This window comes from Pseudophryne corroboree, unplaced genomic scaffold (genome assembly GCF_028390025.1).
Source record: "Pseudophryne corroboree isolate aPseCor3 unplaced genomic scaffold, aPseCor3.hap2 scaffold_983, whole genome shotgun sequence".
In the NCBI taxonomy this organism is placed as follows: Eukaryota; Metazoa; Chordata; class Amphibia; order Anura; family Myobatrachidae; genus Pseudophryne; species Pseudophryne corroboree.
The window spans coordinates 102,361-115,897 of NW_026970563.1; positions in this window are offsets into that span (position 1 = coordinate 102,361).

Below are 13,537 nucleotides of genomic sequence, written 5' to 3' on the forward strand. Positions count from 1 at the left end.
CCAGGTGAGTGTCAGAATTGGCGGCTTTGTCTCGCAAAAGCTCATATCTGATTGTCCATTCGGACAGGGCAGAGCTGCGGACTCGTTCCCAGTTTCTCCCTAAGGTGGTGTCAGTGTTTCACCTGAACCAGCTTATTGTGGTACCTGCGGCTACTAGGAACTTGGAGGACTCCAAGTTGCTAGATGTTGTCAGGGCCCTGAAAATATAGGTTTCCAGGACGGCTGGAGTCAGGAAAACTGACTTGCTGTTATCCTGTATGCACCCAACAAACTGGGTGCTCTTGCTTCTAAGCAAACGATTGCTAGTTGGATGTGTAGTACAATTCAGCTTGCACATTCTGTGGCAGGCCTGCCACAGCCAAAATATGTAAATGCCCATTCCACAAGGAAGGTGGGCTCATCTTGGGCGGCTGCCCGAGGGGTCTTGGCTTTACAACTTTGCCGAGCTGCTACTTGGTCAGGGGCACACCCTGACTTAGGAGGACCTGGAGTTCTCTCATTCGGTGCTGCAGAGTCATCCGCACTCTCCCGCCCGTTTGGGAGCTTTGGTATAATCCCCATGGTCCTGACGGAGTCCCCAGCATCCACTTAGGACGTCAGAGAAAATAAGAATTTACTTACCGATAATTCTATTTCTCGTAGTCCGTAGTGGATGCTGGGCGCCCATCCCAAGTGCGGATTGTCTGCAATACTTGTACATAGTTATTGTTACAAAAATCGGGTTATTATTGTTGTGAGCCATCTTTTCAGAGGCTCCGCTGTTATCATGCTGTTAACTGGGTTCAGATCACAGGTTGTACAGTGTGATTGGTGTGGCTGGTATGAGTCTTACCCGGGATTCAAAATCCTTCCTTATTGTGTACGCTCGTCCGGGCACAGTATCCTAACTGAGGCTTGGAGGAGGGTCATAGGGGGAGGAGCCAGTGCACACCACCTGATCCTAAAGCTTTTACTTTTGTGCCCTGTCTCCTGCGGAGCCGCTAATCCCCATGGTCCTGACGGAGTCCCCAGCATCCACTACGGACTACGAGAAATAGAATTATCGGTAAGTAAATTCTTATTTTATATGGCGCCACAAGGGTTCCGCAGTGCCCAATTACAGAGTACATAAACAAATAATCAAACAGGAAAACAGCAACTTACAGTTGACGACAATATAGGACAAGTACAGGGTAAATAAACATAGCTACATCAGCAGATGACACTGGAATAAGTATCAGGTGGCAGAAGACTGCTGGATTTGGTGCAGCTGAAGATTATTAAAGTAAGAAAAGAGTAAGCACATGAGGGAAGAGGGACCTGCTCGTGAGAGCTTACATTCTAAAAGGGAGGGGTAGACAGACAGGGGTGAGACAGATGGGGTACATAGAGAGCATGGAACAGAGGTTTAGGATGAGATTTGGCTGGGTTTGGTGAAGAAGTGGGTCTTGAGAGCCCGTTTGAAGTTTTGTAGAGAGGTGGAGAGTCTGAGGGGGAGAGGTAGGGAATTCCAGAGAAGTGGTGCAGCACGTGAAAAATCTTGGAGGTAGGAGTGGGAGGAAGTAATCCGTAGGCAGGAGAGTCGGTGTGCATTAGCAGAGCGAAGAGGACGGGTGGGAGTGTAAAGCGAGATAAGATCAGAGATGTAGATGGGAGAGGAGTGGGTGAGGGCTTTGTAAGCAAGTGTGAGAAGCTTGAAATGGATTCTGAAAGGGAAGGGGAGCCAGTGAAGGACTAGTAAGAGAGGAGAGGTGGACGTAGTGCGTTTGGTGAGGAAAATGAGCCGGGCAGCAGCATTGAGGATAGATTGGAGTGGAGAGAGGTATTTGTCAGGAATGCCAGTCAGGAAGAGATTACAGCAGTCCAGTCTGGAGATGACCAGTGAGTGGATAAGAGTCTTAGTAGCATCCTGGGTCAGAAAGGGTCTGATCCTGGAAATATTTTTTAGATGAAAACGGCAGGTTTGTGAGAGGTGCTGAATGTGTGGTTTGAAGGAGAGGGAGGAGTCAAGGATTACTCCAAGACAGCGCGCTTGGGGGGTAGAGGAGATAGTAGTGCGATTGTAGGAGGTGAGATTATGCGGGAGGGAGGGAAGATGATCAGCTCGGTCTTAGACATGTTAAGTTTAAGAAAGCGCTGGGACATCCAGGAAGAGATAGCAGAGAGACAGTTGGAGATACGAGTGAGGAGAGTAGGGGAGAGGTCTGGAGAGGAAAGATAGATTTGAGTGTCATCAGCATAGAGATGATATTGGAAACCAAAAGAACTAATGAGCTTACCTAGTGAGGACGTATAGAGAGAGAAGAGAAGAGGACCAAGGACAGAACCTTGGGGTACCCCTACAGTTAGTGGAAGTGAGGGGGAGGTGGAGTCATGAGAGGAGACAGAGAATGAACGGTCAGAAAGGTAGGACGACAACCAAGAGAGGGCAGTGTTACGCAGACCAATGGAGTGAAGGATTTGCAGTAGGAGAGGATGGTCCACAGTGTCAAAAGCAGCAGAGAGATCAAGTAGAATAAGTAGAGAGTAGTGTCCCTTAGATTTAGCAGCATGGAGGTCATTGCATACTTTTGTAAGGGCAGTTTCAGTGGAGTGGAGAGGACCGAAGCCAGACTGGAATGGGTCAAGCAGTGAGTGTGAGGAAAGAAAGGAAGTAAGGCGGTTGTAGACAATACGCTCAAGGAGTTTGGAGGCAAAAGGGAGGAGAGAGATGGGTCGGTAGTTGGAGAGAGTGTTTGGATCAAGGGTAGGTTTTTTAAGAATAGGAGAGATGAGAGCGTGCTTGAAGGCAGAGGGGACAGTGCCTGATGAGAGGGAGAGATTGAGAAGGTGGGAAAGATGGGAACAAGCAGAAGAAGAGAGGTGGCAAAGGAGGCGGGAGGGGATAGGGTCAAGTGGGGAGGTGGTTGTGGGCGGAAAGGAACGAATGAGGGCCATGACTTCCTCTCCAGATGCATGGGAGAAAGATGACAGAGTTGGTACGAGGGATGGGGAGGGTTGGTAAGGGATGGGAGAAGGCTGGTTACTGATAGTCTGGTGTGATGTGATGTCCTGACGTATGGAGTCAATTTTGGATGTGAAGTAAGTGGCAAAGTCAAGAGCAGAGAGTGAGGAAGGGAGACGAGGTGGAGGTGGGCAGAGGAGTGAGTTGAGAGTGGCAAAGAGGCGCCGGGGGTTGGAAGACTGGGAGGAGATGAGGTTCTTGAAGTATGACTGTTTAGCAAGAGAAAGGGCAGCACTGAAGGATGAGAGCATAAGTTTGAAATGGAGGAAGTCTGCCTTAGAGCGTGATTTCCTCCAGTGTCGCTCAGCAGTACATAAGCATTTTTGCAGATATCTGGTGCATTTGGTGTGCCAGGGTTGAGGTGTTAATTTGCAAGGGTGAATAGTCGTTGGTGGAGCAACAGAGTCAAGAGCAGAAGTAAGGGAAGCATTGTATGTGGAAGTGGCTTGTTCAGGGCATGAGAGAGAGAGAATAGGAGAGAGAAGTGAGTCAAACAGGGAGGAAAGGAATGTGGTGTCAATAGCTTCAATGTTACGCTTAGTGATGGTAGCCTTAGGAGGTAGAGATGGGGAAGTCGAGAGAGATAGGTTGAAGGAGAGCAGGTGGTGGTCAGAGAGGGGAAATGGGGAGTTGGAAAAATCAGAAATATCACAGCGGTGAGTGAAGACCAGATCCAGTGAGCTCCCATTCACATGGGAGGGTGAGGAGGTCCACTGGGAGAGACCAAGTGAAGAGGTGAGGTTAAGGAGTTTAGAGGCAGGGGATTGTGTGGGTATGTCAATAGGGATGTTGAAATTGCCTAGGATAATGGTGGGAATGTCAGAAGAGAGGAAGTGAGGAAGCCAGGAAGCAAAGTTGTCGATGAATTTGGAAGCAGTGCCAGGGGGGCGGTAAATGACAGCTACTCTAAGATGGACTGGTTGGAAGAGGCATATGGCGTGGACCTCAAATGTAGAGAATATAAGGGATGGTTCTGGTGGTATGAGTTGGTAGGAGTAACTAGAAGGTAAAAGGACCCCAACACCACCCCCATGGCGACCCCCAGGTCGGGGTGTGTGTGTGAATGTAAGGCCCCCAGCAGAGAGAGCAGCAGCAGAAGTAGTGTCAGAGGGCGTAATCCAAGTTTCAGTAATGGCTAGTAGGTGTAGGGAGTTGGAAATGAAAAGGTCATGAGTGGGGACCAGTTTGTTACAAACAGATCTGGCATTCCAGAGGGCACAGGATAGGGGGTATGAGTTTGTGGGAGAGATGTGAATTAGATTTTCAGGGTTGCTGTAGCGATGAGGTGGGATTAACTTTGAGGGCAGGGATGATGAGAGAGTAGTGATGGTACGGGTGCCTAAGCTAGGAGGGGAAACTGCAGGAGGTGGGCAGGGAGGGAGGTCAGTGTGATGTGGATGGGGGTGTGGGGAGGTGACAGGGAAGGGAGAGAGGGAGCAGGGCTGAGTTGTGGGGTAGCAGGACCATGGGGCAGAGGTGAATGAAAGTGGGGTAACAGGAAAGGTGGGGGAAGGAAACAGAGGGATGGAGGGGAGACAGAGGAGGGGAGAGAGGAGGAGGTGGAGGAGACTAGTGGGGAAGGATAAAGATACATTATTAGGTAGACACTGAGTGATGTGGGGAGTATAAGAAAACCTTGACATAGTGTTAAGTAGGTAAATAGGTTGAAGTAGTGGAAGTAGGAGAGGAGACTGTAATGCAATCCGAGCAGAAGAATTGCAGAAATGCAGGTGAGAAAAGCAGTGTAGGCTCAAGGGGTGTAGATTTAGTATGAAATGAGTCAAAAGCGTAGATAAAGTGGGTGCAGAAATGTATTTGGAGTGTAAGAAATGAAAGGATTGTGAGAGGTTTAAGAAGCAATGGTAATTATGTTAGATGTTTTAAGTGTTTGCAGGTAAAATTGCATTGGTGCAGCTGTGCTTAAAAAACAAAATTACAATAATACAGATACAGGCATTTGTAGGTGAAATGGATGGTTTATGAAATGTCCAAGTAAGGTAGTTCTGTGCTATGTAATCAGATGCAACAATCAGGAGGTGAGTGATCTGAGGAGTAAGTGACTCACATTTGTTATTAGTTCTTCAGTTTTCTTTGTTTTGTTAGATTGGTGTGCTTCTGTTTTCCTTCTTTTTCACTTCGATTGAACGCTGATTGAACACTGCTGTTATGTGTCAATTTTATCACGCTTTGATAAAAATGCACGCTTAGATCAATAAATGCACAGCCAAATGGCTTTGCACAGCCTACACCATTGGACTTAAGTAGAAGACTATTACAAGTGAAACCAATAATTGAAATCTGTAACCACACCCCACCCCCTCAAATGCCAGGCAATAAATTACCTTAAAAACAACAACCAGGCATTCCACAAAGATTAAACTGGGTCTATATCATTCAAAACTTTAAAAAAGTACTTCAAAATCACATACTATGCAATAATGTTTCAATTTGCATTACCCAGCAGAATTAGCTTTGCATATATAGATATAGTGCAGCAGAATATATTGGTGGTTGTAGTCAATTGTAATTACCTGGAGGTGACAAGAAGAGAAGAAACGTCAATTCACAATCGATATCAGCTGAAGATAAATGAATGCTGATTGAACACTGCTGTTATGTGTCAATTTTATCACGCTTTGATAAAAATGCATGCTTAGATCAATAAATGCACAGCCTACACCATTGGACTTAAGTAGAAGACTATTACAAGTGAAACCAATAATTGAAATCTGTAACCACACCCCACCCCCTCAAATGCCAGGCAATAAATTACCTTAAAAACAACAACCAGGCATTCCACAAAGATTAAACTGGGTCTATATCATTCAAAACTTTAAAAAAGTACTTCAAAATCACATACTATGCAATAATGTTTCAATTTGCATTACCCAGCAGAATTAGCTTTGCATATATAGATATAGTGCAGCAGAATATATTGGTGGTTGTAGTCAATTGTAATTACCTGTAGGTGACAAGAAGAGAAGAAACGTCAATTCACAATTGATATCAGTTGAAGATAAATGAATGCTGATTGAACACTGCTGTTATGTGTCAATGTTATCACGCTTTGATAAAAATGCACGCTTAGATCAATAAATGCACAGCCAAACGGCTTTGCACAGCCTACACCATTGGACTTAAGTAGAAGATATTACAAGTGAAACCAATAATTGAAATCTGTAACCACACCCCACCCCCTCAAATGCCAGGCAATAAATTACCTTAAAAACAACAACCAGGCATTCCACAAAGATTAAACTGGGTCTATATCATTCAAAACTTTAAAAAAGTACTTCAAAATCACATACTATGCAATAATGTTTCAATTTGCATTACCCAGCAGAATTAGCTTTGCATATATAGATATAGTGCAGCAGAATATATTGGTGGTTGTAGTCAATTGTAATTAACTGTAGGTGACAAGAAGAGAAGAAACGTCAATTCACAATCGATATCAGCTGAAGATAAATTAACGCTGATTGAACGCTGCTGTTATGTGTCAATTTTATCACGCTTTGATAAAAATGCACGCTTGGATCAATAAATGCACAGCCAAACGGCTTTGCACATCCTACACCATTGGACTTAAGTAGAAGACTATTACAAGTAAAACCAATAATTGAAATCTGTAACCAAACCCCCCCCACCTCAAATGCCAGGCAATAAATTACCTTAAAAACAACAACCAGGCATTCCACAAAGATTAAACTGGGTCTTTATCATTCAAAACTTTAAAAAAGTACTTAAAAATCACATACTATGCAATAATGTTTCAATTTGCATTACCCAGCAGAATTAGCTTTGCATATATAGATATAGTGCAGCAGAATATATTGGTGGTTGTAGTCAATTGTAATTACTCAGCAGAATTAGCTTTGCATATATAGATATAGTGCAGCAGAATATATTGGTGGTTGTAGTCAATTGTAATTACCCAGCAGAATTAGCTTTGCAAATATAGATATAGTGCAGCAGAATATATTGGTGGTTGTAGTCAATTGTAATTACAAAGCAGAATTAGCTTTGCGTATATATAGTGCAGCAGAATATATTGGTGGTTGTAGTAAATTGTAATTACCCAGCAGCAGCTCTACTGCACTCAACATCACCAGTGCTCACAATATATATAATGCTATATACTATGCCATAGTGGTGCTTACTATATAACACCTCCTACTGCGTTCCCCCTGGCAATGAGCATGACACCCAGAGAGTGAAACCCCTGGCAATGAGCATGACACCCAGCACGTGAAACTCTTGGCGTTGAGCAGTTTTTGTAAAAGTAATTAGAAGCTTTACTGTAGGGCATAGTGTATCACAGATATTGTGGTGTGTGACATAATATGTTCCAAAGGGCATTAATGTGTGGGGCTTAACATGGTGGAAATTACTGTACTTTTTTCCCTGTGGTGGCCGAGGTCTGTTGGTGCAGGGTCAAGAACTAGGGTGTAAGGTAGTCTTTGCCTGCAAGGCTACGCTCATTTTATGGAGACCATACCCATACATTTAAGTGTGGCATATACCTGCGCTTGCTCGCGGGGTGAGAACATCTCCCTAATTGAATTCAGCGATATGAATAGAGGTTGTGCAGCAGCCACAGAAAGGGTTAATCTCTGCAGCTTGTCACTAAATTACATTGTTGCAATTTTAGCTGGGAGCTGCAATAATTACTCTAATACATAACATAGCCAACACTTCTATATTCACACAATATACTGCATGGTGAATATAGAAGTGGTGCTTGCTAAACAGCACCTCCTACTGCATTCCACATCACCGCTGGTCACACTCATATCAGGCCCATAATGCTGTATACTATGCCATAGTGGTGCTTACTATATAACACCAGGTGCTGTGCAGTGGTCAAAACACACTAACTGGTCCCATGCTGTTGTTGAACTAAAGGCCTATACACACGATGAGATTCGGTCTATGCTAATAGGTTTAAAAAGGTTACATAAAAGCTACTTTATGTATTTATTCATTAAAGTTTTTAAGTTGTATTTTACAACCATACAATGATATGATATATAATGTATCGTATAATCATTACATAATGTTGATGGCATTGAATTGTCTCTGCCTTGACTAGTGGCAGCAGCTTCAGCACTAGGTGGAAGTGGATCTTGATCTTTCCCTATTTTACCCTCCATCTTTTTGTTCTCCATTTTTTAATGTGTGGAATTATATGCCAGTAATATATCTGGAATTAGACGGTGGTAATGTCTGGAATTAGATACCACTAGATAGATACCAGATATCACTGTGACTGGAATGATGACATATGCACAGTGACAGGACACTACCACAGCACCCTACAGCAGCCATATGCGGCACAAGACACTGGAGTATTAGTAATGTACTGTAGTATACTGAGCACCACAAGACAATGAGCAGTGATACGGAGCACTGATGAGATTACTAGAACTGACACTGAGCAGCCAGATGCAGCACTGGACTATTAGTAATGTTCTGTAGTATACTGAGCACCACAATGCAGCACAAGACAATGAGCAGTGATACTGAGCACTGATGAGGATACTAGAACTGACACTGAGCAGCAAGATGCAGCACTGGACTATTAGTAATGTACTCTAGTATACTGAGCACCACATTGCAGCACAAGACAATGAGCAGTGATACTGAGCACTGATGAGGATACTACTGAGAACTGACACTGAGCAGGAGAGACACACTACAATTTCATCTTGCGCCTCTTTTTTTATTTATCTTTGCATCATGTGCTGTTTGGGGCTATTTTTTTAAATGCCATCCTGTCTGACACTGCAGTGCCACTCCTAGATGGGCCAGGTGTTTGTGCTGCCCACTTGGGTCGCTTAGCTTAGTCATCCAGGGACCTTGGTGCAAATTTTAGGACTAAAAATAATATTGGGAGGTGTGAGGTGTTCAGAATAGACTGGAAAGGAGTAGAAATTATGGTTATTGAGCTTAATACTATAGGATCAAAATTACCCCCAAATTCTATGTTTTTAGCTGTTTGAGGTTTTAAAAAAAAATCACCCGAATACAAAACCCGAAAGGGTGGTTTTGCCAAAACGCGTCCGTATCCAAAACACAACTGCGGATCCGAAACCAAAACCAAAACGTGAAACACGAAAAATGCCCGCTGCACATCTCTAGTTAGGGGAGAAGCATGTAGCCTTATACAGCTATATCTAGAAAAATATACGATCTAATCTTTAACCAACCAATGCGAGAAAGTATTTAATGTGAAAATACGAAACACTAGACTAATTGGAGGTGCGCCCTAAAGCAAATTACAATGTTAGGATTAGGGGGTTCGGAAAGACCTCTAGTGTAAACACTACTATATACATTTTAAGATAGGAAGGTACAAATTACATATTCACATTGCATCTATGGGCTGGATTCAAATGTCCCTTTCCTCACTCAATCGTGCCCGTCAGCAGCTATTCTAATGTTGCTGCCAACGGGTGCGACATGTTTATTTCAGCTCGCTACCCCCAGGGGAAACAAGCTGAAATGTGTGCAAAGAGACCCATTTGGGCAACCAAACGGTGTCTTTTCATGATCGCGCCCATTACTTTATTCAGGTTTAGGTGCTTTGTGCACCTAAACCAGAGTGTAATGGGCGCAATAATTGAGGGCATTTGAATTTCCCTTATATGTGTGTGTGTGTGATATACACACAGACACACATACTGTATTTCTTTATATAATGGACACCTCAGTTTCTATTCATTCATGTCCTGCCCCCTACTCTGTCAGACCCCTTCCCCTCTACTTTTCTGACCCCAAACGCCACTCATTCTTGTTGAGTGCTGGTGGGCCCATTCAGAATTTTGCTATGGGGCCCACAAAGGTCTAGTTACGCCACTGGGCAGGGTTGTAGAGGAGGCGGTGCGAGGCATCCTGGGAACAGTCAAAGCTTTAGCCTGTTGGTGCCTTGGATCAAGATCCAACTCTACACCCCGATGTTAGTGTAGTGCCTTTTGGGGTTAAGGTTTTACAGAAAGTTACAGGTTTTTTTAATTTAGTAAAATATGCCCCATTTTAAAGATAGGGCATTTACATTTGTTGCACCTGTGCAGTACATAGCAGCCTGCAGGGCATGTACAGTGGCTTCATTTGGGTGCACATACATTGCCGGCTCCTGGTCGCAAACTGAAATTATTGTGTGTAAGTGGAATTAGCGGTGTTTATGTCATACAGGGGGGTGGGGGAGGTTTGTGGTTGGTGGGGGGCACGCTGTGTGATTATTATCCTGCATCTATACATACATGCGCTAACACCTGGACATACACTGATGTACCCACACCTAATATCCATACATACACGCCCTGACACCTGGACATACACCAACATTCCCACACCTGCATCTATACATACACATGCTGACACCTGGACATACACCAACATACAAGCACCTGCATCTATATATACACGCGCTGACAAATGGACATACACCGACGTACCCACACTTGCATCTATACATACATGCACTGACATCTGGACATACAAGCACCTGCATCTATACATACACGCGCTGACACCTGAACCTACACTGACCTTCCCACACCTGCATCTATACATACACATTCTGACACCTGGACATACACAGACGTACCCACACCTGCATCTATACATACACGCGTTGACACCTGGACGTACACTGACGTACACACACCTAAATCTATATATGCATGGATGCAAATGTGGGTACGTCTGTATACGTCCAGGTGTTAGCATGTGTATGTATAGATGTTAGGTGTGGGTACATCAGTGTATATCCAGGTGTCAGCACATGTATGTATAGATTCACATGTGGGTAAGCCGGTGTACGTCCACGTGTCAGCATGTGTAGGTATAGATGCAGGTGTGGGTACGTTGGTGTACGTTTAGGGGTCAGCGTGTTTATGTATAGATGTTGGTGTGTGTATGTCAGTGTACGTACAGATATAGGTGTGTGTATGTATGTATGTATGTATATGTATAGAGGAAGGTGTGATACATACATATAACACATACATGATAGATACATACATATACATACATATATCACACACACGATAGATAGATAGATAGATAGATAGATAGAACACATACATACAAGATAGATACATACATACATACATGATAGATACATATATATACACACACATACGATAGATACATACATACATACATATATATATATATATATATATCACAAACATATATGATTCATACATATATCACACACACATACATGATACATACATGAGAAAGACCTGGGATGGTGATGAGGCCAGGGCCCCCTGCTGATGTTGCGTTGAGGAAGGCAGTGTTCCAGGGCGGATGCCAGTCGGGGAGAGCGCCGCGCAGCCCGGGAAAAATACTGCTGAGGAGCTACATCTGGAAGAGCCCCTGGGAGGGAGAGTGCCACATGCCCCATCCTGCGTGGCAGACTCTGCAGGCCTGCACATGGGAAGGGAGGTCTCTGGCCACACATACTCACCCTTCTGCTGAAGCCCCGCTGCTGTCCCCATCAGCGCTCTCCAGCGGGGAGCGGGGCCAGGATGAACCTCAACCTGTGAGAACTATCTTCATGATCAAGAGATCTCATATGCAAGATAAGTATGTGTTGGGATAGGGCTGGGGAGGGCGGCTGCTCGGGCACACCCCCGTCAAGTTAAGGAGATTTAACTGAGGAAGCACAAGGGAACTCTCGTCTGGGGACAACAACTGCAGGGAGACCACATCTTTTCAGATGAACATGGGAGGGCGGAAGGCTGCCTAATACTGAAGCACCCTCAGACATTAAACCATATGCAACAACTATTGCAAGCATTCCTGGGGGAAGGTCTGCAGCAGACGGATTTGCATACGGTGATGTCATCCAAGCAGTGGGCCAAAGTTGGCTGGAACCCTCATCTGTATATGAAAAGAGAAAAGGGGCATGGAGGGCATGGCGGCCTTTTGCGGCGCTTGTATAACCCCAAGTTTGCATTAAACACCCCCACCCTCCTTCGGTGTGGGGCTCATGTTGGCCATGCCCAAGCCCCTGAAGCATTCAAGCTGATTTCTTGCAGCAGCTGGGCACTGTAACAGCTTCAGAGCTGCTCTACAAGACAAGTAAAAGGGTGTGGGCCCTGCAGCACCACCTGTAGTTTGCATACACACATATATAGGACAGCATCTCTTATATGCCCCAGGGTCAATAAAATAGTATCCTTGTCTAGGCTATCCATCCCCTCAGATAAGGTATTTGTCCATGCCGCTACAGCACTACACACCCAGGCCGACGCAATTGCCGGTCTGAGTAAGGTACCTGAATGTGTATAAATGGACTTCAGGGTAATCTCCTGTTTGCGGTCAGCACACTCTTTGAGGGTAGCCGTATCCTGGGACGGGAGGGCTACCTTCTTGGATAAGCGTGTTAATGCTTTGTCCTCCCTAGGGGAGGATTCCGATCGTAACCTATCCGTTGATGGGAAAGGATACGCCATAAGAATCCTTTTGGAAATCTGCAGTCTTTTATCTGGAGATTCCCAAGCTTTTTCACATAACTCGTTCAGCTCGTGTGAGGGGGGAAAGGTTACCTCAGGCTTCTTTCCCTTGTACATATGTACCCTCTTGTCAGCGACAGGGGGTTCCTCTGTGATGTGCAAAACATCTTTTATTGCCATAATCATAAATCGAATGGATTTTGCCAATTTTGGCTGTAACTTTGCATCATCGTAATCGACACTGGGGTCAGAATCCGTGTCGGTATCTGTGTCAACAATCTGGGATAGTGGGCGCTTATGAGACCCTGACAGTCCCTGCAACATAGGATCAGGCATGGGTTGAAACCCTGACTGTCCCAAAGCTTCTGCCTTGTCTAATCTTTTGTGCAATGAGTTTACACTAGCATTTAAAACATTCCACATATCCATCCAATCAGCTGTCGGCGGAGACACCACATTCATTTGCTCCCGCTCCTCTCTAATATAGCCTTCTTCCTCAGACATGTCGACACACGTGTACCGACACACTACACACACAGGGAATGCTTTTTCTGAAGACAGTTTCCCCACAAGGCCCTTTGGAGAGACAGAGAGAGAGTATGCCAGCACCCCCCCCAGCGCTATATAACCCAGGAATAAAACAGTAACTTAATGTTTGCCCAGTAGTGCTGCTGTATGTAATTTGCGAATTATGTGCCCCCCCCACCCCTCTTTTCAACCCTCTTGTCTAACGTGGTATAAGCAGGGTAGAGTCCGGGGAGCTTCCTCTCAGCGGTGCTGTGGAGAAAAAATGGCGCTGGTGAGTGCTGAGGGAGAAGCCCCGCCCCCTCGGAGGCGGGCGTCTGTCCCACTTAAACTGTAAAATTGGTGGGGGCTTATACATATATAAAGTGCCCAGCTGTATATATGTTATATTTTTGCGAAAGAGGTTTATATTGCTGCCCAGGGCGCCCCCCCTGCGCCCTGCACCCTTACAGTGACCGGAGTATGTGAGGTGTATGGGAGCAAAGGCGCACAGCTGCAGTGCTGTGCGTTACCTCAGTGAAGATCATGAAGTCTTCTGCCGCCTCTGAAGTCTTCTTTT